Raw genomic sequence first — 26,221 nt, 5'->3', positions numbered from 1 at the left:
CAAAATCGTCTGTCATTGTATCTAGCTGCCAAAGCTATTGGACTTGTTGTAATAGCTCTTATGCAAGCGGTCGCAGGTCCATTCCCTTCACAATCCAACCCATTGGGGTTTTTTGCAAAAATGGCTCCCATTCCCAAAAAAGAGCAGTTGGAGTCGTATCAAAGATTGGTAGAATTCCGGGTCTGCTAATGTCAACTCTCTCACTGTTGCCCATGGTAAATCTGGCTGGTCGCCGCTTGACACCAAATTCACCTGGGACCCTGAATCCAACAGCACCCGCACAACTTAAACCATGGAGTCGCCAGCAACGCAATCCATTCATCTGTTTTTGATGCTGCAATGACAGAGTACGCCTTGGAAGTCTCGGGTGTGCCGTATTGGAAGAAGGGCGCATCTGAGTATTTGCCTGGTTCTTGTTTGATGTGAATGCCTGTTGGGTATATGTTATTCTCCTGGGCCCAGCGCCCATTCATCCACTTCCATTCATGCAGCTGTCTAGTTTATAAACAATGTTCGCATCTCGGTCCATGGCCTGGACTTCTGCTTCTTCATATTTTAATGACTTCACTTCGAGATGTGGTTTGCGGTCGACCAAAAGATCGCTAGGTTTATGTGCTCAGCTGTTGGGCTACGAGTTGACGCTTCCTGTTGTCATTGACCAACCTGTGGTACAGTCAGGTGGGTGCTTCGCCTGATGTCGAGTGCCTTAGCTTCTGCTAAAATAGCTCCAGGTAAGTTTGAAACACAAACAGTGTGTGTTCGTAGAGCAGGAAATATTCGTGAGCAGCTGGTAACTCAGATCCTTGCAGTCTCATGGTGAGGTTTGGGAAGTATTTTCACCCTATCCATTTTGCAGTATGTTATGTGACGCTGGATTTCTGCGGCTGTCACTTGTGGTCACCAATCACACACATACGATAGTGCATATCGGCAGGAAACTCGTGGTCCAGTTTCTATTCGCTCAAAACGGGACAATTGTGGTCCTGTTTAATGGTTGGGTGGACACTCGTAGTCCAACTGATGACAGAACACTCGTAGCATTGCTGCTTCATTGGACTCTCGTGGTCCGGTAAATGCGAGTAGAAGTTACACTGATTGTCCTGGTTGTCAAGTGAAATTGTCGACTCTTAGAAAGTGGTGGACAAATTTCGCCTGAGATAATAATTGATAATATGACCGAAGAAAACTGGCAGCAAATATCAACTTTTGTTAGAGACGGATTACTATTTCAAAAAAAAGGATCAAGACGAGAGACGATGAAAATGAAAATTTTTCGAGCCTGGACGCAGGTAAAACGATGAAAGCGCGTAACGCTTTGTGATGACGGATGGTTTTAGTGGAACACCCACATATCTGTCTGTGATGGCACATCGAGAGGATTATAAGGCATTTCTATTTCTCAATCCAAACAAAAATTATTATGATTATTATAAATACTATTATTTTTTAAAAAGTTATAGTTTATTTTATTTAAATTAAATTAAACAAAAACGTACCTGAAACATGTTTGGAGTAGTCGCAGATGAAAAGTTAAATGATTTAAATATGTGAACTTCAGGATCGTAGTGTCCCATATAGGCCTTAATCATAACAGTCTTCGCTGTGCCTTGTTCGCCAATGAGCAAGACTTGCTTAAGTCTCTTGGCGCTATTATGTATAAGAAAAGCAGTACGTACATTATCAACATTGGGTACTAAGATAGAAGCAAAATCCGGTATTTCATCTTCCGGGTATAGAAACTCTTCCACTTTATTGTTCCAGTGCTGCCAATTGCCATTTTCGTCCACATAGTACTCAAATATGGTCTCATTAGCACCGCGCTTTGGCCATCCTAACGAAACAAAACAATATGAAATACATTTATATTCACTTTTGGTACTCTGTAGATAACTGTAACTTTTTGTGTGCAAAGTTTGGTTTATATAGCTTTTGAAATGTGGACAGTATTGACAAAATTCAGTAGCGGGGGAAAATTAAAAAAAAATAAAATAAATTCGTCCTTACTGACACCTAGAAGAATCTGGATACCAACTTTAGTTATTCTAGCTTTTCTAGTTTCTGAGATCCTTGCGTTCATCCAGTCGGACAGACGGACGGATGGAGTACCCTTTAAGCCTTAGTAAATTTTACACTTTTAAATTTGCAATTTAACGTCATATTTTTGACTATAAGACCTAATATTTGATTAAAAAGAAAATATTCTTATAAATAGATTTACAATCTATCGCCTAAACTTCAGCCATTTAATCGCGACAATGATTATTTTCAACAAATCATAAAGATATTGGTACCTTATATTTTATTTTCGGAGCCTGAGCAGGAATAGTAGGAACTTCTTTAAGAATCCTAATTCGAGCCGAATTGGGACACCCAGGGGCATTAATTGGTGATGACCAAATTTATAACGTAATTGTTACAGCCCATGCATTTATCATAATTTTTTTTATAGTTATACCTATTATAATTGGAGGGTTTGGAAACTGATTGGTTCCTTTAATATTAGGAGCCCCAGATATAGCTTTCCCTCGAATAAATAATATGAGTTTCTGAATACTACCTCCCGCCCTAACTCTTTTATTAGTGAGCAGTATAGTTGAAAATGGAGCCGGAACAGGTTGAACTGTTTACCCTCCCCTATCATCTGGAATTGCACATGGGGGGGCATCAGTAGACTTAGCAATTTTTTCTTTACACTTAGCCGGAATTTCTTCAATTTTAGGAGCCGTAAATTTTATTACAACTGTTATTAATATACGATCAACTGGTATTACATTAGACCGAATACCTTTATTTGTTTGATCAGTAGTAATTACTGCTTTACTATTACTTTTATCCTTACCTGTTTTAGCTGGGGCTATTACTATATTATTAACAGACCGAAATTTAAATACGTCATTTTTTGACCCTGCAGGAGGAGGGGACCCAATTTTATACCAACATTTATTTTGATTTTTTGGACACCCAGAAGTATATATTTTAATTTTACCTGGATTTGGGATAATTTCTCACATTATTAGTCAAGAATCAGGAAAAAAGGAAACTTTTGGTTCCCTGGGAATAATTTACGCAATATTAGCAATTGGATTATTAGGATTTATTGTCTGAGCTCATCATATATTCACAGTTGGGATAGATGTTGATACCCGAGCTTATTTTACATCTGCTACTATAATTATTGCTGTCCCAACAGGAATTAAAATTTTTAGATGATTAGCAACATTACACGGAACACAACTATCATACTCACCAGCAATTTTATGGGCCCTAGGGTTTGTATTTTTATTCACCGTTGGAGGATTAACTGGAGTTGTTTTAGCAAATTCATCAGTTGATATTATTCTTCATGATACTTATTATGTAGTAGCCCATTTTCATTATGTTTTATCAATAGGAGCAGTATTTGCTATTATAACAGGATTTATTCACTGATATCCCTTATTTACAGGACTAACATTAAATTCAAAATGATTGAAAAGTCAATTTATTATTATATTTATTGGAGTAAATTTAACATTTTTCCCCCAACATTTCTTAGGACTAGCTGGAATACCTCGACGATATTCTGATTATCCAGATGCTTATACTACATGAAATGTTATTTCAACCATTGGATCCTCAATTTCTTTATTAGGTATTTTATTTTTTTTTTATATTATTTGAGAAAGATTAGTCTCACAACGACAAGTAATTTACCCAATTCAATTAAATTCATCTATTGAATGATATCAAAATACCCCACCAGCTGAACACAGTTATTCTGAATTGCCTCTTTTAACTAACTAACCTCTAATATGGCAGATTAGTGCAATGGATTTAAGCTCCATATATAAAGTAATTTACTTTTATTAGAAAATTAATGTCTACATGAGCTAATTTAGGTCTTCAAGATAGTTCTTCTCCTTTAATAGAACAATTAATTTTTTTTCACGATCATGCTTTATTAATTTTAGTAATAATTACTGTACTAGTTGGATATTTAATATTTATACTATTTTTTAATAAATATATTAATCGATTTCTTTTACATGGGCAATTAATTGAAATAATTTGAACAATTCTCCCCGCTATTATTTTATTATTTATTGCTTTCCCATCTCTTCGACTATTATATTTACTTGACGAAATTAATGAACCTTCGGTTACTTTAAAATCAATTGGCCATCAATGATATTGAAGTTATGAATATTCAGATTTTAATAATATCGAATTTGATTCTTATATAATCCCAACAAATGAATTATCAAATGATGGATTTCGTTTATTGGATGTCGATAACCGTATTGTCCTTCCTATAAATTCACAAATCCGAATTTTAGTAACAGCCGCAGATGTTATTCATTCTTGAACAATTCCAACTCTTGGGGTAAAGGTTGACGGAACCCCAGGACGATTAAATCAAACTAACTTTTTTATAAACCGCCCAGGACTATTTTATGGCCAATGTTCAGAAATTTGTGGGGCAAATCATAGTTTTATACCAATTGTAATTGAAAGAGTACCTGTAAATTATTTTATTAAATGAATTTCTAAGAATTTAAACTCTTCATTAGATGACTGAAAGCAAGTACTGGTCTCTTAAACCATTTTATAGTAAATTAGCACTTACTTCTAATGAAAAAAATTAGTTAAAATATAACATTAGTATGTCAAACTAAAATTATTAAACTTTCTTAATATTTTTTAATCCCACAAATAGCCCCAATTAGCTGATTATTATTATTTTTAATTTTTTCTATTGTATTCATCCTATTTTGTTCAATTAACTATTATTCATATATACCAACTTCACCTAAATCAAATGAATTAAAAAATATTAATTTAAATTCAATAAATTGAAAATGATAACTAATTTATTTTCTGTATTTGACCCATCAGCATGTTTCAACTTATCACTAAATTGATTAAGAACATTCCTAGGATTATTAATAATTCCATCAATTTATTGACTTATACCTTCCCGGTATAATATTTTTTGAAATTCAATTCTTTTAACATTACACAAAGAATTTAAAACTTTATTAGGTCCCTCAGGACATAATGGATCTACATTTATTTTTATTTCTTTATTTTCATTAATTTTATTTAATAATTTTATAGGGCTATTTCCTTACATTTTTACAAGAACAAGACATTTAACACTTACATTAACTCTTGCTTTACCACTATGATTATGTTTTATGTTTTATGGCTGAATTAATCACACACAACATATATTCGCTCATTTAGTCCCTCAAGGAACCCCTGCTATTTTAATACCATTTATAGTATGTATTGAAACTATTAGAAATGTAATCCGCCCAGGAACATTAGCTGTCCGATTAACAGCAAATATAATTGCTGGACATTTATTATTAACACTATTAGGAAATACAGGACCTTCTCTATCCTACTTATTGGTAACATTTTTACTAATCGCACAAATTGCTTTATTAGTTCTTGAATCAGCTGTTGCTATAATTCAATCATATGTATTTGCTGTACTCAGAACTCTTTATTCTAGAGAAGTTAATTAATTACAACCATATAATGTCTACACATTCAAATCACCCCTTTCATTTAGTTGATTATAGCCCATGACCCTTAACAGGAGCAATTGGAGCTATAACAACAGTTTCAGGTATAGTAAAATGATTCCATCAATATGATTCTTCTTTATTTTTACTAGGAAACATTATTACAATCTTAACTGTTTATCAATGATGACGAGATGTATCACGAGAAGGAACATTTCAAGGGCTTCATACTTATGCAGTAACAATTGGTTTACGATGAGGAATAATTTTATTTATTTTATCAGAAGTTTTATTTTTTGTAAGTTTTTTTTGAGCATTCTTTCATAGAAGCCTATCACCAGCTATTGAATTAGGAGCATCATGGCCTCCAGCCGGAATTACAGCATTTAACCCTTTCCAAATTCCTTTATTAAATACAGCAATTTTATTGGCTTCAGGAGTTACTGTAACCTGAGCTCATCACAGATTAATAGAAAATAACCACTCACAAGCTACTCAAGGCTTATTTTTCACTGTAATTTTAGGAGTTTATTTTACAATTTTACAAGCTTATGAATATATCGAAGCTCCATTTACTATCGCCGACTCTGTTTATGGGTCTACATTTTATATGGCTACAGGATTTCATGGGCTTCATGTATTAATCGGTACTACATTTTTATTAATTTGTTTAATCCGCCATTTAAATAATCATTTTTCAAAAAATCACCATTTTGGATTTGAAGCTGCCGCCTGATATTGACACTTTGTTGATATTGTCTGATTATTTTTATATATTTCAATTTATTGATGAGGAGGGTAAATATTTATTAACATATCTATATAGTATAAAAGTATATTTGACTTCCAATCATAAGGTCTATTAATTAATAGTATAGATAATTTTTTTAATTATTACTATATCATTTATTATTTTTATTATCTCTTCAATTGTAATAATTTTAGCATCTATTTTATCAAAAAAATCTTTAGTTGACCGTGAAAAAAGATCTCCATTCGAATGCGGATTTGACCCTAAATCTTCTTCCCGTCTACCCTTTTCTCTACGATTTTTTTTAATTACAATTATTTTTTTAATTTTTGATGTAGAAATTGCTCTAATTTTACCTATAATCATAGTTATAAAATATTCTAATTTAATAATCTGATCAATTACTTCTTTAATTTTTATTTTAATTTTATTAGCAGGACTTTACCACGAATGAAATCAAGGAATATTAAATTGATCAACTTAAAGGGTTGTAGTCAATTATGACATTTGATTTGCATTCAAAAAGTATTGATTATTCAATCTACCTTATACACATCTAAGAATATGAAGCGATTTATTGCAATTAGTTTCGACCTAATCTTAGGTAATTTTACCCTTATTCTTATTTTAATTGAAACCAAAATAGAGGTCTATCACTGTTAATGATAAAATTGAGAACTAAACTCCAATTAAAGAAGTATGTTGATCAAGAAAAAGCTGCTAACTTTTATCTTTTAATGGTTAAATTCCATTTATACTTCTATTTATATAGTTTAAAATAAAACTTTACATTTTCAATGTAAAAATAAAATTCTTGATTTTTATAAATTACTAATAATAATTACCTATATCCAAAGATTAATTAATCTCCATAACATCTTCAATGTCATACTCTATATATAAGCTATTTAGATATAAAAAAATATAAAAATTAAATAAAATTAAAATTCAAAAAACAAATAATAATAAATAAATTTTTAAACTATTATTTTGCATATTAAACAAAACCTGAGAATATTTTACTAATTTTTGATAAATATGCTGACCCCCAAAATATTCTGATCAACCTTGATCAAAACTTTTAATAATAACTTGGCCATAATTTAATGGATAAAAAATTAACCCATAAGTAGAAATATAAGGTATAAATCATATTGAACCTAAAAAAAATGAAATTTTATAATTTAAAAAAGATTTATTTAATGTATATAAATTTCTTACAGAAATTAAATAACCTAACGCCCCCCCAACAATACAAACAAATAAAGTTAATAATTTTATATAAACCGGTAAACAAATTATATAGGGAGAAGGAAAAATTAATCAATTTAATATTCTCCCCCCAATAATTCTTATAAATAATAACCCTAATATTCCTCGTAATATAACTCAACCTTCATCATTTAATATATTTAATCTACCGCAATTTAAATCCCCTCTTATTGTATAAAATACTAGCCGAAAAGAATAACACACTGTTAACCCAGTAGAAAAAAAATATAAAAAAAATGAAAATAAGTTAATATTATTAATTATAACAATTTCTAAAATTATATCCTTTGAGTAAAACCCAGCTAAAAAAGGCATGCCACATAAAGCTAAATTAGAAACATTAAAACATGCAGAAGTCAAAGGTATATGAATTCTTAACCCCCCTATTATACGAATATCTTGAGAATTATTTATATTATGAATAATAGCCCCAGCACACATAAATAATAAAGCCTTAAATAAAGCATGAGTTAATAAATGAAAAAAAGCTAATTTATAAAATCCTATTGATAAAATACTTATTATTAACCCTAATTGTCTTAAAGTTGATAGCGCAATAATTTTTTTTAAATCAAATTCAAAATTAGCCCCCAACCCAGCTATAAATATTGTTAGCCCTGATAATAATAATAATAACTGACCTAAAAATGAATTTCTTAATAAAATATTAAATCGAATTAACAAATAAATCCCAGCCGTTACTAAAGTAGAAGAATGAACCAAAGCAGATACAGGAGTTGGAGCAGCTATCGCAGCAGGCAATCAAGAAGAAAATGGAATCTGTGCTCTTTTTGTTATAGCAGCTAATATAACTAATCTACCAATCACTATTATTTCAAAATCATTTTGCATAATTTCTAAATAAAAAATATAATTTCAACTCCCATAATTTAATATTCATGCAATTGCTAACAATAAAGCAACATCACCAATACGATTAGATAAAGCAGTCAATATCCCGGCATTATAAGACTTAATATTTTGAAAATAAATTACTAAACAATAAGAAACTAATCCTAACCCATCTCATCCTAATAAAATTCTAATTAAATTAGGACTAATAATTAATAATATTATTGATATAACAAATATTAAAACCAATATAATAAAACGATTAATATTTTCATCTCTTCTTATATACTCCTTTCTATAAAAAATTACTAATGAAGCAATTATTAATACAAATGACATAAATAATAAACTTATTCAATCAAATAAAAAAGTTATAACAATAACTATTGAATTTAAAGAAACAACTTCTCACTCAATAAAATAAACTAAATCATTTAATAAAAAATTTATTGCTAAAAAAAAACATGAAAATCTAATAAAAATTAAATTAACAAATCTAATTCTACAAATTGATAAATATTTCACGATCTAAAATGAATTATTTCATATCACTAACACCACAAATTAGTATTTTTATTAAACTATTTAAATATAATCATAAAGTACAAAAATCTCTTCTCATAATTAATAAATTTAAAGGTAATCAATGTAATAAAACTAATAAATATTCTCGAATTTTACCCCCTCTAAATGAATAAACTCCAGAAAAAATTTTACCGTGTTGTCTAAAAGAATATAAATATAAGGTATACGCAGCTCTAAAAAAAGATAAAAAAGATAATATAATTATTGAAATTCATGACCATCTTACAATTCTATTTAATAATGAAATTTCACCTAACAAATTTAAAGTAGGAGGAGCAGCTATATTAGAAGATCTCAACAAAAATCATCATAAAGCTATTGAAGGTATAAAATTTAATAACCCCTTATTAATTAATAATCTACGACTCCCTAAACGCTCATAAGAAATATTAGCTAAACAAAATAACCCAGAAGAACATAAACCATGAGCAATTATTAAAGTATAAGAACCACATAACCCCCAATATCTTATTGTTAATAGACCAGCTAAAACGATTCCTATATGAGCAACAGAAGAATAAGCAATTAAAGCCTTTAAATCGGTTTGACGTAAACAAACTAAACTTACTAAAGCCCCCCCTATTAATCTAATACTAATTCAAATAAATCTATATATAAATCTATATCGTAATAAACCATACCCTCCTAATTTCAATATAATTCCAGCTAAAATTATAGACCCTGAAACAGGAGCTTCTACATGAGTGTATGGGCATTTCATGCCTATATACTTAAGTATAGATTTAAGTTTGTTGAAATAATCTGAATTGTAGATATAAGTTGTTTGAATTATCATTGAATTGTAGACTTAAGCCGTAAATATAAGTCATAAATGTTAATTTGTAATAACAGCTGTTTATGTTAGTCTCTTGGTCGCTGTTAAGTTAATGTCCACATTATGTTATGCGTATGCTAAGCCTTGCATGGCTAGCAATAAAGCACTTGAAAATTGGAAGTCGATTTGTGCAGTTTACTTTCTTTCGTTTCGGTGCTCTTCAGTGTACATAAGCCAGTGCGTTCGTGCATATAAGTACAAGTGTACTTATATACAAATATCTTTGAGTTGATCGTCGCGACGAGGGACCCCTTCACTTTGCCTACCGGCAACTTTGCATGATCTGAGCGATCATTTTGGCGCCCCCGGGTGGACTCATCGTGGTGACTTGTTGGACACTGGACATTGGGTCTGGAGTCATTCCTGCCATCTGGTTGTGTATCTGGAGATTTGGTTTGGACTTTCCTATTTGCGGTAGTTGGCGATGCAGTGCCCAATTCCACAGGGAAGTTATACACAGGTAACGAGTGCAAATTAAATAGCGGCCAAATCTGTCTGATTGGAATTGGCACATACATATGTACATCCATATGTTAATTGTCTATAAAGGCACATATGTATGTGATTGTATGCGTTCAATGCTTTCGCATGACTAGGCCGCAATTTACATGTTGGCATTCGATTTGTTTTACCATATACCATATACATGCAGTAAACTTTTAAATAAATAAAGTTGAATATACATTTGTTGGTACGTGAGTGCATAATTTTTCATTTGGTCATACATACATGCAAGGTTGCCAACATACATACATACATACATGTATATATACACACATATATAAATACCTATGTATATACATTTGTGCTTGTACATATGTACATATAGCTGCTGTACTTTGGACCTTTATTATACCAACGTACCGCAAGAATTTGAAAGCGCCAAAGTTAGAGTTCAGCGCGCCTTTCTTCTGTGCCGTTTGATTTCGGATTCTGCCTTTTGCGCTCTCTTCGTTATTGCCGCACTGGTCTAGCAACTGCAAGCTAGAGACAATTTCGCTTGCTTGTGCATTGTTGTTGCTGGACTAATTGCTAATTGTGCTGTGGTTCTTGTTGTTCTAATTGTTCTTTGCGCTGCTTGCGTTGCTTGCAAGTTCAGCCGTCGACGTGCGTCGCTCAGCTAGCGTCGACGTCATTCGTTTCCCTTACGGACATATTGTTGTTGCGTGGGTTCGCTGCTATCGTGCAGTGTGCATTTGTTCAACATTAAATCTAACAGCTGCGCGTCTCTCGCCTCTGTTATTTGTCAGCTGCTGTTAACATAGTTGCGTACATACATAGGTTTATACGTGCGTACAGTGCTGGCCACAACTGTAGACATTACATTTATTTATCATACAAAGTTAAAACTTTGCGCCTGCGCTTTCTTGCCAATAGTATACAGTGTATACATTTGTGTATATTTTTGTACATTGTGTATATTTTTCTGGACATAGTCCAATTATACATTTATACACTTTTAGTCGTGTGCAAACATTTAAAGACTCGCTACAAACATGCCATCAAAACGCAGCAAGCAAACTTACGGCAAGCTGTCGGATGATTTGGAGTCGAGCAAGTTCGATGCATTATTGCAATCACACAACAATGTTGTCAGAGATATAGAACGCATTAAAGATTCCGTGCAAAATGCCACTAAGCCCATTGAGTCTGTTGAAATGGAGTGCCGGTTGAAAATTTTAACCAGATATATTGACAGAGCGTTCAATCTGCAGGAAGAGTTGGATCAAATCGATCCGGCCTTAGCCTCAAGAGCAGATTTAGAAAATTTGTGCGTCACGACAGAAAACGCTGCTCATGAGTAAAGGTGTTCGGCCTAAGCCTCATAGGGATAGCCTGGCAAACTCTACAATGTTTGGATCAGGTTGCCATAGCAAGCAGCTGCCGTCGATGAAACTCCCAAAATTCAGTGGCGATTATTCGGAGTACAAAAATTTCATTGGTCTGTTCGAAAACTTGGTTGACCATGACGCATCTCTGACGAACATAGAGAAATTTAATCACTTGCTTTCTTGTTTGGACAAAGAAGCGCTTGGCACAGTCAAAGCTTATCAAGTGACTGATGCCAATTATCCAAAGGCGCTAGCAGCATTAAAACGAGTGTATGACAATAGTTGCCTAATCGTTTTCGACAGCGTGTCCAAGCTGTTCGACTTGCCCAAAATGCAAGGGCCGTCTGCTTCATCTTTGCGTTCCCTAATAGATAATGTAAGGGCAATTTATGAATCGCTGTTGTCATTGGGTGATGAGAAGCAAATAGCGAACGTCATTCTCATACATTTGGTTATGGGTAAAGTTGACTCCATCACTCGATCCAAATGGGAAGAGGGCCTTGACTACAGTCAACTTCCATCTTGGGAAGAATGCGAGGCCACTCTTAATAAACGCTACCAGCATCTGTCTGCTGAGGAGGCATCGTCTGGCCGGCCTAAGAAGCCAAGTTCCGATGGGTCAAAAAGGAATGGTAAAACGGCGTTGGCAGTAGCACAGCCAAGTCAGCCATTGACCCCTAAGTGTCCGTTTTGTCAGTCGAATGACCACTACATACAAGTATGTCCTCAATTTTCAGCGATCGCTAGAGATGAGCGTTTTAAATTTGTGAAACGGGTCCAGTTGTGCATAAACTGTTTGCGAAAGGGTCATACGACTAAATCCTGCAAGTCTGGTTGTTGCAGAGTCTGTTCGAAGCCGCATCACACGCTCTTGCACAAGTACGAATATAGTTCGAACATTTCGCAAGCTGCGGCTTCTAGTCACACGTTAGTAGCACAATCGGCAGTACCAACGCAAACGTCGGCGGTAAACCACGCCACGACAGTGACTGACCAAGTAATCTTAGCAACAGCAATTGTTAAGGTAATGGACCAGTCAGGTTCCTACCAATTAGCCAGGGCACTTTTAGACTCTGGTTCGCAGGTCAATTTTATGACCGAGGACTTGGCCAGAGTCCTAAAGCTTAAGAGGGAGCGCAAAGACATTTGTTTATTAGGCATAGGCAAACGAAAGTCTGAAGTACGTCATATCGTTCAAACTTCTATAGCTTCTCGAATTGACAAATTTGAGCTGACGGCAGAATTCGCAGTGTTAAATAACATTTCTTCGTACCAGCCTGAAAAACTGGTAGTAGACGTTGACGTGCCTAACGGTTGTGAATTGGCAGATCCGCAATTCCATCGGCCGCAACGCATAGATCTGCTACTTGGGGCAGATGCATTTTTTGATTTGCTACGAGCAGGGCAAATAAAGGGTACCAGTGACTCGCCGGCTTTGCAATTTACGGCACTTGGCTGGATTGTAGCTGGCCGTTGCCGTTCTGCGGGGTCAACTGAGCTGCCGTCAACATCGCTCGTGAGCTTAAATCAAAGCTCTTCGTCAAATCCAGAATGTCAGGAACTAGATAGTCTCATCCGTAAATTCTGGGAGTTGGAAGAAGTTCCAAATTTGTCCGATCAGAGTTTGTACACCCCAGAACAAGTGCTTTGCGAGAAAACATTTCTCGAATCGGTCAATCGCTTACCCTCGGGCAGGCTGACTGTTTCGTTGCCATTCAAATCCAGTCCCACAAGTCTCGGAAATTCGTATGAGACAGCCTTAAGGCGGTTTTTGGCACTGGAAAGAAGAATGGCAAAGCAGCCTGATACACAGTCGATGTACGTTAGCTTTATGAAAGAGTACATTTCGTTGGGCCATATGAGTGCCATTGAGAACAGTGTACCGAGAGAGCCGCATTATTTTATACCGTACCAATGCGTGCTAAGGCCACAAAGCACATCAACAAAGTTGAGAGTCGTTTTCGACGCGTCTAGCAAGACGTCGTCACAATTGTCTTTAAATGACATCCTGATGGTTGGTCCAACCATACAGCCATGTCTATACTCAACATTGTTGCGATTTCGACTGCATCCATTCGCCCTGTCGGCAGACATTGCAAAAATGTACCGACAAGTCGAAATCAACGAATCGCATCGCAATTTCCAACTTATTATTTGGAGAAGCAACTCCACTGAACCACTCCAATTGTATCGTTTAAACACGGTAACCTACGGTACTGCTTCGGCACCTTTTTTGGCAATTCGTTGCTTAAAGTACCTGAGTGAGCTACATGCGATTTCCCATCCATTGGCATCAAAGTCGCTGGCTAGCGATTTCTATGTAGATGATCTGCTATCTGGAGCAGACACAGTGGAAGAATTGCGAATGTTACGGAATGAGCTAGTTTCAGTGCTCGAATCATTCGGTTTCACCTTAACGAAATGGGCATCAAATTGTGAAACATTTAAAGCGTCGCCTTCTGACGAAATGGTGATCGGCCATCAGGAGGATACGAAGACGTTGGGGCTCATTTGGAGCCCGCGTGAAGACGCTTTTAAATATTCGATGTCGAACATGTCGGTAGACATTGCCCCAACCAAGCGGTCGATTTTATCGTTTATATCCAGGTTATACGACCCTCTTGGTTTACTTTGTCCGATTATCACTCGACCAAAAATTCTGATGCAAGAAATTTGGCTTCAAAAATCCGCCTGGGATGACCAAATTCCCGACCATTTACTGTCCGACTTGCAGTCAATTGCGCAGTCATTTTGTGAGATTGAAGCTATACGCATTCCCCGGTATGTCGGCGTCACCAAAGGCACAAAGTGTCAGGTTCATGGCTTTGCCGACGCATCGACAAGGGCTTATGGGTGCTGTATTTACCTGCGAATTGAGCGAGAGCACACAGTAACTGTGAATTTACTGACTGCAAAGTCGAAGGTAGCGCCTCTGAAGACAAAGTCGGTGCCGCGCTTAGAATTGTGCGCAGCACAGTTGCTAGCAAATTTGTGGGAGAAAGTTCGGCATCTTCTCCATGTGCCTGTTGAACAAATCGTATTTTGGTCTGATTCAGAGGTAGTCCTGCATTGGTTGCAAACTCATCCTTCACATTTGAATACATTTGTCGCCAATAGAGTTGCTACCATACAGGAATTGACATCAGACGCCACTTGGCGCCATGTACCGACTGCAGAAAATCCAGCTGACTTAACTTCGCGTGGTTGTACCACTGCAGAATTGATTGATTCACATTGGTTTGGTGGTCCAAAGTTTTTACAGAATGACCAGAACCTTTGGCCAACTAATTCTCACATTAAGTTGACCAAAGAGCAATCAGTGCTGGAAAAGCGGAAGAATGCGACGGTTCTCATCGCGGCCGATAATGCTTCAAATCCAATTTTGGATTTAATTGAAAGGTCGTCGTCGTACTTAAAAATTCTCCGCATAGTGTCGTACATGTTTCGATTTATAAACGGAAAGGGGTCAGGACACATATCGCTTGTGCCAACTTCGGCTGAATTGCACTTCGCCTTTCCAGCACACTGCTCTCGCAGCCGAAATAGTCAAATTAGACAAGTCGGTGATCCTGCAACCGTCGTACCAAAGCTTAATCCATTTCTGAGTCCGTATCAGTATGGAAAGCGTACTTTGATGTTGGTACGAGTTGGCGGCCGTTTACTCAAAGCGCCGTTGCCCCACAATGCGAGATTCCCATTACTCATGCCAAAGGGATGGCGATTTGTTAATTTATATCTGCGATACTTGCACCTTACCAATTGCCATGCAGGCCCTCGTGCGCTCTTGGCTATTCTTCGCCAGAATACTTGGCTGGTAAACGCTAAGCAAGCGTGCAACGCAGTGGTTCGGCAGTGTGTGCATTGTTTTCGATACAAGCCAATACTAGCCAACCAAATAATGGGAAATTTACCTGCTGATCGGCTACATGGATGTAGGCCGTTTGAAGTCAGCGGAGTGGACTTTTGTGGTCCAATTCCTGTCACGTTGGGGATACGTGGCAGAGCGCCAGTTAAGATGTACGTTGCCGTCTTTGTTTGTTTTACGTCCAAAGCTGTGCACATTGATATCGTTTCTGACTTGACTGCTAATTCCTTTATAATGTGTTTATCCAGGTTTGTGGGTCGCCGTGGAGCAGTCAAGCGGCTATATTGCGACAATGCCACCAATTTTGTGGGTGCAGCGCGCTTGCTGGAGGAGTTTCGGGCCACTTTCATCAGCAACCAGGATGCCATCAGGTCGTATGCTGCCACCAAGGGAATAACGTTCCAGTTTATTCCCCCTCGAGCGCCGCATTTCGGCGGCCTATGGGAAGCGGCGGTAAAGTCGGCAAAGGGGCTCCTCCTCAAGGCAATAGGAAGCGCCAATCTGCGGCAGGACGAGCTAGCAACCGTACTGGTAGAGGTGGAGGCCATCCTCAATTCGCGGCCAATCGTGGTGGACGGAGCCAATCCCAACGACGGCGAGGCGATAACTCCAGCTCACCTACTCGTAGGCGGAACGCTCGTGCCGCTTCCAACCGGGTCAGGGCAGCCCGTGAGAGACGACAGGCTGACCTACTTGCAACGCTGGCAGCTGATCTCAGGCATCAAGCAGCGGTTTTGGGCAGACTGGTCAAAAGACTACCTGCTGAGCCTGCAGCAGCGCCAAAAGTGGGCAGTGGGTCGGCCAGATCTGGAAAACGGAACGATCGTACTCGTCCACGAGGATTACGCGCCGCCTCAGCAGTGGATGCTGGGAGTCGTCCAAGAGGCGATAAAAGGCGCAGATGGAAAAGTGCGCGTGGCGATAGTACGGACGAAGGCAGGAGAATTTAAGAGGGCAATTCATCGCTTGGCGCCTCTGCCAGTCGAGCTGTTTTGAAGCGAATCGCTTCAACGCGGCCGATGTATGGGCATTTCATGCATATATACTTAAGTATAGATTTAAGTTTGTTGAAATAATCTGAATTGTAGATATAAGTTGTTTGAATTATCATTGAATTGTAGACTTAAGCCGTAAATATAAGTCATAAATGTTAATTTGTAATAACAGCTGTTTATGTTAGTCTCTTGGTCGCTGTTAAGTTAATGTCCACATTATGTTATGCGTATGCTAAGCCTTGCATGGCTAGCAATAAAGCACTTGAAAATTGGAAGTCGATTTGTGCAGTTTACTTTCTTTCGTTTCGGTGCTCTTCAGTGTACATAAGCCAGTGCGTTCGTGCATATAAGTACAAGTGTACTTATATACAAATATCTTTGAGTTGATCGTCGCGACGAGGGACCCCTTCACTTTGCCTACCGGCAACTTTGCATGATCTGAGCGATCAATGAGCCTTAGGTAATCATAAATGAACCAAAAATATAGGTATTTTTACTAAAAATGCAAGAATTATACAAAAATATAATAAATCATAATTAAATAAGTAATTACTAATTAAATAAAAATTTATCGTCCCCATAAAAGCTATTAAATAAAAAATTCCGATCAATATAGGTAATGATACTAATAAAGTATAAAATAATAAATACACCCCAGCTTGTAACCGCTCCGGCTGATACCCTCACCCTAAAATTAAAAATAATGTAGGGATTAATCTACTTTCAAAAAATAAATAAAATATAAATAAATTTCTTCTACTAAACGTTAATACTAATAATAATAATAGTATTACAATATTTAACAAAAATAAATTTTTATAATTATTATATTTAACAACTCTTTCACTAGCTAATAATATTAAAGAACAAATCCACAAACTTAAAATAATCAGCCCATAAGAAAGTATATCACAACCTAAAAAATAAGAAATATTTGACCAATAATTTATAAAATTATTTATCAACAAAAAAATAAATCTAATAAAAAATAATAAAACTTGTACCATTATAAATCTAAATTTTATAAAACACACCGGGAATAAAAAAATTAAAAAAAAAATTAATTTTAACATATTTATATAATACTAAAAGACTGAAAATAATCATTTCCATGAGTACGAATTATAGAAACTAAAATTGATAGGCCTAAAGCCCCTTCACAAACACTAAAAGTTAAAAATATTATACTAAAATAATTTTCAAATCCTAATAAACTTAAATATATAAACAATAAAAAAAATAATATTAATACAATAAATTCTAAACTCAATAATATAGAAAGTAAATGTTTCCGATTAGAAACAAAACAAAATAAAGCTATAATAAATAAAATTATAGGTAACCCAAAGTATAAAATCATAATCATTAGTTTTAATAGTTTAATAAAAACATTGGTCTTGTAAATCAAAAATAAGATTAATTCTTTTAAAACTTCAAGAGAAAAGAAATTTCTTTTTCATTAATCCCCAAAATTAATATTTTATATAAACTACCTCTTGAAATTCTTCAATTATTATTAATTTCTATAATTTTTATTACATCAATTATTTTTATAAATATAATTCACCCTCTAGCTATAGGATTAACATTATTAATTCAAACAGTATTAATTTGCTTAACATGCGGATTAATAACAAAAACTTTTTGATACTCTTATATTTTATTTTTAGTATTTTTAGGAGGAATATTAGTTTTATTTATTTATGTAACATCACTTGCATCTAATGAAATATTTAATTTATCAATTAAATTAACAATATTTTCTTTAATTTCAATTATTTTAATAATAATAATTTCATTAATCTCTATATATATAAAACAGTTTGTCCTGACTGACTGACTGACTGACTGACTGATTGGCAATCAACGCACAGCCCAAACGGTAAGAGCTAGGAAGCTGAAATTTGGGCACAAGATTCCTCTCATAGTGAAAGTGAGCACTAAGAAGGGGTTTCGGAAAATTCGAGCTCCAAAGGGGGGAAAACGAGCTCCAACGTTTGTATGAAAAATCTACAATTTTTATCCGATTAACTTCAAACTTAGTTTGTATACTCTCACAAAGAATACAAAAAAAACTGTATACTTGGATTTTCAATATTTTTCCTGCGGCCTGAATAATAATGATTTTCCGGTGGAAAATTCGGTAAACGAAAAGCTATGTGCAATCAACGCACAGCCCAAACGGTTAAAGCTAGGAGGCTGAAAATTGGACACATGTTGTCTTCAGTGGTGTAGGTGAGCACTAAGAAGCGGTTTTGGAAAATTCGAACGCCAAAGGGGGGAAAACGGGCTCCAACGTTTGTATGAAAAATCTACAATTTTCATCCAATTAACTTCAAACTTAGTTTGTATACTCTCACAAAGAATACAAGAAAAACTGTATACTTGGTTTTTCACCATTTTTCCTGGGGCATGAAAAAGGGGGGGTTTTCCGTGGAAAAATTGAAACACAATCAACACCCCACAGCCCAAACGGTAAAAGTTAGGAAACTGAAAACTGGGCTCAAGTATCCTATCATGGTGTAGATGCGCACTAAGAAGGGATTTTGGAAAATTCGAGCTCCAAAGGGGGGAAAAGTAGCTCCAAAGTTGGTTTGAAAATTCTGCATTTCTGAATCGATCAACTTTAAATTTGGTTTTTATAATCTATAAAAGAATACAAACAAAACTGCATACTCGGTTTTTCGAAATTTGTGTTGGAGCTTGAATTATTGGGGTTTTAATATTTATTCATTTTTTCAAATGAAAAGTTTGTGTTATAAATTTTGTCCGATCGATTTCAAATTTGGGTAATATAATCTACGTAACTAAAATTACAACTTTGCATTTAACGATTTTTAAAATATGCATTTTACAAATGCAGGCAGAACAAACAATACAAAATATCAAACAGTTGGGGACAACTAAGTATACATACACACACACATACATATATACAAGCAGCTGTTCGTGTAGTTGCGTGCAAACGGTTGAAGTAGCCAAAGCAAAATGTGAGACACTAATGTGTGAATGTTCATTTGTACAAATGTATGTACATATATACATACATACATATGTATAAAAGTACATTCGTCTTGCACTGACAGGGCAAGAAATGTTAATTAATTAAAAATTATTAACATTATAACATAAACATTTTTATGTTATTTTTTCTTTGTTTAGTACATTTGGCATAAGGGGTTTTTAGGACAACGGACTACAAGGGCGTACGCAGGTTGGGCAGGGGGGACATTGCTCCCCTTAGAAAGAATTTCGCATTATGAATTACACCAGCACCATATGTATTACATACGTACATACATATATACATACGTCTGTATGTATAGTATGTACATATGTACATCAATAAGTATGTATGTACGTACATACATTCTTATATACATATATAGGTTTGTATGTATGCAGTGGGCCATCGAACACTGTTGTTTAATTGTAATAAATAGTGTTCTATGTTTTCAAATCAAAATTTTTAAAACAACAACAACAAGTTATTGGCTCGCAAAACTTCTTTCGTTTTGATAATTTACGGCTGTTAATTGCATACGAAACATGCCAAAAGTTTACAGTTACCGTACACACACAAATACATTTGTATGTATGTATGTACATATGTGTACAGTGAACAATCGAATACAGTATTATAATCAATAACTCTCAAACGATGTTTTTCGATGTATTTGTATTCGACATGTATTACGATATATCAACACAAGTATCGATATTTTCGATATATCGCATTTGATTTTATTATTGGGGTTTTAATATTTATTCACTTTTTCAAATGAATAGTTTGTGTTATAAATTTTGTCCGATCGATTTCAAATTTGGGTAATGTAATCAACATTATATCAACAAATTGGCATTCAACGATTAAAATATAGCAATATGTTTTTTACTTGCCATATATCAAATATCAAATAGTTGGGGACATCACATACACACACTCACACATACATACAACAAGCAACAGTTCGTGTCTATGTGTGCCCATGCATACATACATATGTACATGCATATGCATGTATGCCTGTATATGTATGTAGCATGTACATACAAAACAACAACAACAACTTTAAGTTGTTGGCTCGCACATCTTCTTTCGTTTTGACCATTTAATGTTAATTGCAAAGGCAAAACGCCAAAAGTTTACAGTTACCGTCGCTAAGCAACGACTGCGTAAGCGATAGTAAAGCAGAAACCGAATAACGGAGCTACGCATATTCTGCTTCGCATTGCGGGCAGATGTATGTATGTATATGATTTGTTCTTATTGATCTCAATAAATAATTAGATTTTATTATTTAAATATTCTGCTTATTGCATTCAAACTTCGATATTTTGATGGTATCGGTGGCTTCAACTATCGAAAGTTTTACTCTAGCAAATTGAGATGAGAATTGTCAGTGCTTTTTGATCGTGGCTCATCACTGCACGGCATTGACACGAGTGCCGTGTTTCATATTCCGAGTTTGTGCGTGACCGTATTGACTCAATATGGCACGAAAAGACTCAAATGTGAATTTAAAATTAGGATATACCCTTATAATTATTCCCCTTTTTTGCAAATCGTCTATCTTAAAACGTTGCGTTATCTCTATATATAAAACAGTTTGTCCTGACTAATTGGTGATCAACGCACAGCCCAAACGGTAAAAGATGAAATTTGGACTCAAGTATCCTTTCATAGTATCCATCATAGTGTAGGAGCACACTAAGAAAGGCTTTTGGAAAATTCTAGCTCCAAAGGGGGGAAAACGAGCTTTAAAAAATATTAGTTATAGTGGTCATGTTCGTTTAACGAAATAGTTTGGCAAGAACAAAAATGTAACGGACTACTGAACAATTTTTTGTCAAGAACAGAAAATGTTCATTTAAATACCTAAAATGCCTTCCTACTGGTAACTTATAAGGTGAAAACATATGGGTAGGTTATGCACACACAAAATAAATACAATTGGAAACATTATATTGAGCCGGGTTAAGACGGGCAATACCTGCTAGTATGTATATAAAACAGTTTGTCCTGACTGACTGATTGGCAATCAACGCACAGCCCAAACGGTAAGAGCTAGGAAGCTGAAATTTGGACACAAGATCCCTCTTATAGTGAAAGTGAGCACTAAGAAGGGGTTTCGGAAAATTCGAGCTCCAAAGGGGGGAAAACGAGCTCCAACGTTTGTATGAAAAATCTACAATTTTTATCCGATTAACTTCAAACTTAGTTTGTATATTCCCAAAGAGAATACAAAAAAAAACTGTATACTTGGATTTTCCTGCGGCCTGAATAATAATGATTTTCCGGTGGAAAATTCGGTAAACGAAAAGCTATGTGCAATCAACGCACAGCCCAAACGGTAAGAGCTAAGAGGCTGAAAATTGGACACATGTTGTCTTCAGTGGTGTAGGTGAGCACTACGAAGCGGTTTTGGAAAATTCGAACGCCAAAGGGGGGAAAACGGGCTCCAACGTTTGTATGAAAAATCTACAATTTTCATCCAATTAACTTCAAACTTAGTTTGTATACTCTCAAGAAGAATACAAGAAAAACTGTATACTTGGTTTGTCACCATTTTTCCTGGGGCATGAAAAAAGGGGGGTTTTCCGTGGAAAAATTGAAACACAATCAACACCCCAAAGCCCAAACGGTAAAAGCTAGGAAACTGAAATTTGGGCTCAAGTATCCTATCATGGTGTAGATGCGCACTAAGAAGGGATTTTGGAAAATTCGAGCTCCAAAGGGGGGAAAAGTAGCTCCAAAGTTTGTTTGAAAATTCTGCATTTTTGAATCGATCAACTTTAAATTTAGGTTTTATAACCTATAAAAGAATACAAACAAAACTTGAGCTTGAATTATTGGGGTTTTAATATTTATTCATTTTTTCAAATGAAAAGTTTGTGTTATAAATTTTGTCAGATCGATTTCAAATTTGGGTAATATAATCTACGTAACTAAAATTACAACTTTGCATTTAACTATTTTTAAAATATGCATTTTACAAATGCAGGTAGAACAAACAATACAAAATATCAAACAGTTGGGGACAACTAAGTATACATACACACACACACACACATACATACATACAAGCAGCTGTTCGTGTAGTTGCGTGTAAACGGTTGAAGTAGCCAAAGCAAAATGTGAGACACTAATGTGTGAATGTTCATTTGTACACATGTATGTACATACATACATACATATGTATGTACAAAAGTACATTCGTCTTGCACTGACAGGGCAAGAAATGTTAATTAATTAAAAATTATTAACATTATAACATAAACATTTTTATGCTATTTTTTCTTTGTTTAGTACATTTGGCATAAGGAGTTTTTAGGACAACGGACTACAAGGGCGTACGCAGGTTGGGCAGGGGGGGCATTTCTCCCCTTAGAAAGAATTTCGCATTATGAATTACGCCAGCACCATATGTATTACATGCGTACATACATATATACATACGTCTGTATGTATAGTATGTACATATGTACATCAATAAGTATGTATGTACGTACATACATTCCTATATACATATATAGGTTTGTATGTACAAGTATGCAGTGGGCTATCGAACACTGTTGTTTAATTGTAAAAAATAGTTTTCTATGGTTTCAAATCAAAATTTTTAAAACAACAACAACAACTTCAAGTTATTGGCTCGCAAATCTTCTTTCGTTTTGATCATTACATACTGTTCATTACATACGCAAAATGCCAAAAGTTTACAGTTACAGTACACATACAAATAAATTTGTATGTATGTATGTGTACAGTGTACAATCGAATACAGTATTATAATCAATAACTCTCAAACGATGTTTATCGATGTATTTGTATTCGACATGTATTACGATATATCAACACAAGTATCGATATTTTCGATATATCGCATTTAATTTTATTATTGGGGTTTTAATATTTATTCACTTTTTCAAATGAATAGTTTGTGTTATAAATTTTGTCCGATCGATTTCAAATTTGGGTAATGTAATCAACATAACTATATCAACAAATTGGCATTCAACGATTAAAATATAGCAATATGTTATTTACTTGCCATATATCAAATATCAAATAGTTGGGAACAGTTCGTGTCTATGTGTGCCCATGCATACATACATATGTACAAGCATATGTATCTATGCCTGTATATGTATGAAGCATGTAAATACAAAACAACAACAACAACTTCAAGTTGTTGGCTCGCTCATCTTCTTTCGTTTTGACCATTTAATGTTAATTGCAAAGGCAAAACGCCAAAAGTTTACAGTTACCGTCGCTAAGCAACGACTGCGTATGCGATAGTAAAGCAGAAACCGAATAACGGAGCTACGCATATTCTGCTTCGCATTGCGGGCAGATGTATGTATGTATATATGTATATGATTTGTTCTTATTGATATCAATAAATAATTAGATTTTATTATTTAAATATTCTGCTTATTCCATTCAAACTTCGATATTTTGATGGTATCGGTGGCTTCAACTATCGAAAGTTTTACTCTAGCAAATTGAGATGAGAATTGACAGTGCTTTTTGATCGTGGCTCATCGCTGCACGGCATTGACACGAGTGCCGTGTTTCATATTCCGAGTTTGTGCGTGACCGTATTGACTCAAATGTGAATTTAAAATTAGGATATACCCTTATAATTATTCCCCTTTTTTGCAAATCGTCTATCTTAAAACGTTGCGTTATCTCTATATATAAAACAGTTTGTCCTGACTAATTGGTGATCAACGCACAGCCCAAACGGTAAAAGATGAAATTTGGACTCAAGTATCCTTTCATAGTATCCATCATAGTGTAGGAGCACACTAAGAAAGGCTTTTGGAAAATTCTAACTCCAAAGGGGGGAGGTTTAAAAAAATATTAGTTATAGTGGTCATGTTCGTTTAAAGAAATAGTTTGGCAAGAACAAAAATGTAACGGACTACTGAACAATGTTTTGTCAAGAACAGAAAATGTTCAATTAAATACCTTAAATGCCTTCCTACTGGTAACTTATAAGGTGAAAACATATGGGTAGGTTATGCACACACAAAATAAATACAATTGGAAACATTATATTGAGCCGGGTTAAGACGGGCAATACCTGCTAGTTATTGATAAAACATCAATTTCAAATATATTTATAAATAACGAAATATTATCAATTATTAATATTAAATCTTATTTTTCAGAAAACTCTTTATCATTAAATAAATTATATAATTTCCCAACAAATTTAATTACAATTTTATTAATAAATTATTTATTAATTACATTAATTGTTGTAGTAAAAATTACAAAAATATTTAAAGGACCTTTACGAATAATAAATTAATGAATAAACCTTTACGAACTTCTCACCCTTTATTTAAAATTGCTAATAACGCACTAGTAGATTTACCAGCTCCTATTAATATTTCAAGATGATGAAATTTTGGTTCACTTTTAGGGCTATGTTTAATTATTCAAATTTTAACAGGACTATTTTTAGCTATGCACTATACAGCAGATGTAAACTTAGCTTTTTATAGAGTAAATCATATTTGCCGGGATGTAAATTATGGTTGATTACTTCGAACCCTCCACGCTAACGGAGCATCATTTTTTTTTATTTGCATTTATTTACATGTAGGACGAGGAATTTACTACGGCTCTTATCTATTTACACCTACCTGAATAATCGGGGTAATTATTTTATTTTTAGTAATAGCAACTGCATTTATAGGATATGTATTACCTTGAGGACAAATATCATTTTGAGGAGCAACAGTAATTACCAATTTATTATCCGCAGTCCCATATTTAGGAATTGATCTTGTTCAATGAGTATGAGGGGGTTTCGCAGTAGATAACGCAACCTTAACACGATTTTTTACATTCCACTTTATTCTACCATTTATTGTATTAGCAATAACAATAATTCATTTATTATTTTTACACCAAACAGGATCTAATAACCCTATTGGATTAAATTCAAATATTGATAAAATCCCATTCCACCCATATTTTTCATTCAAAGATATTGTAGGATTTATTATTATATTATTTTTCTTAATTTGTTTAGTCTTAATTAACCCAAACTTACTGGGAGACCCAGATAATTTTATCCCAGCTAATCCTTTAGTAACACCTGCTCACATTCAACCTGAATGATATTTTTTATTCGCATACGCTATTTTACGATCAATCCCAAATAAACTAGGAGGAGTAATTGCTCTAATTTTATCAATTGCAATTTTAATAATTCTCCCATTTTATAATTTAAGAAAATTTCGAGGAATTCAATTTTATCCAATTAATCAAATCTTATTTTGAATAATAGTAATTACAGTAATTTTACTTACTTGAATTGGAGCCCGCCCAGTTGAAGAACCCTATGTATTAATTGGGCAAATTTTAACAGTTATTTATTTTTTATATTATTTAATTAACCCTTTAGTAAATAAATGATGAGATAATTTATTAAATTAGTTAATGAGCTTGAATAAGCTTATGTTTTGAAAACATAAGATAGAAATTTAATTTTCTATTAACTTTACTAAAATTAATTAATAATAAAAAAGAAAAAATTAAAATTTTAAACCCAATAAAAAAAATTAAATAATTTAAAGAAAAAGATAAAAAACATTTTCAAGCTAAATATATCAACTTATCATAACGAAATCGAGGTAAAGTCCCACGAACTCAAATAAATAAAAATGAAATTAAAGTTAATTTAACATAAAATAATAA

General features: G+C 34.3%; 1 pseudogene; it reads left to right on the top strand.

The window, feature by feature from the left end:
- The first annotated feature begins 11,304 nt into the window (after positions 1-11,304).
- LOC115630250 lies at positions 11,305-25,959 on the top strand (annotated as a pseudogene).
- The last annotated feature ends 262 nt before the right edge of the window (positions 25,960-26,221 follow it).

This window comes from Scaptodrosophila lebanonensis, unplaced genomic scaffold, assembly GCF_003285725.1.
Source record: "Scaptodrosophila lebanonensis strain 11010-0011.00,11010-0021.00 unplaced genomic scaffold, SlebRS2 tig00000397-arrow-arrow-pilon, whole genome shotgun sequence".
NCBI classification, from domain to species: domain Eukaryota; kingdom Metazoa; phylum Arthropoda; class Insecta; order Diptera; family Drosophilidae; genus Scaptodrosophila; species Scaptodrosophila lebanonensis.
Note: the sequence above shows the minus strand (reverse complement) of the source record. Positions and strands in the feature narration are given on the sequence as shown.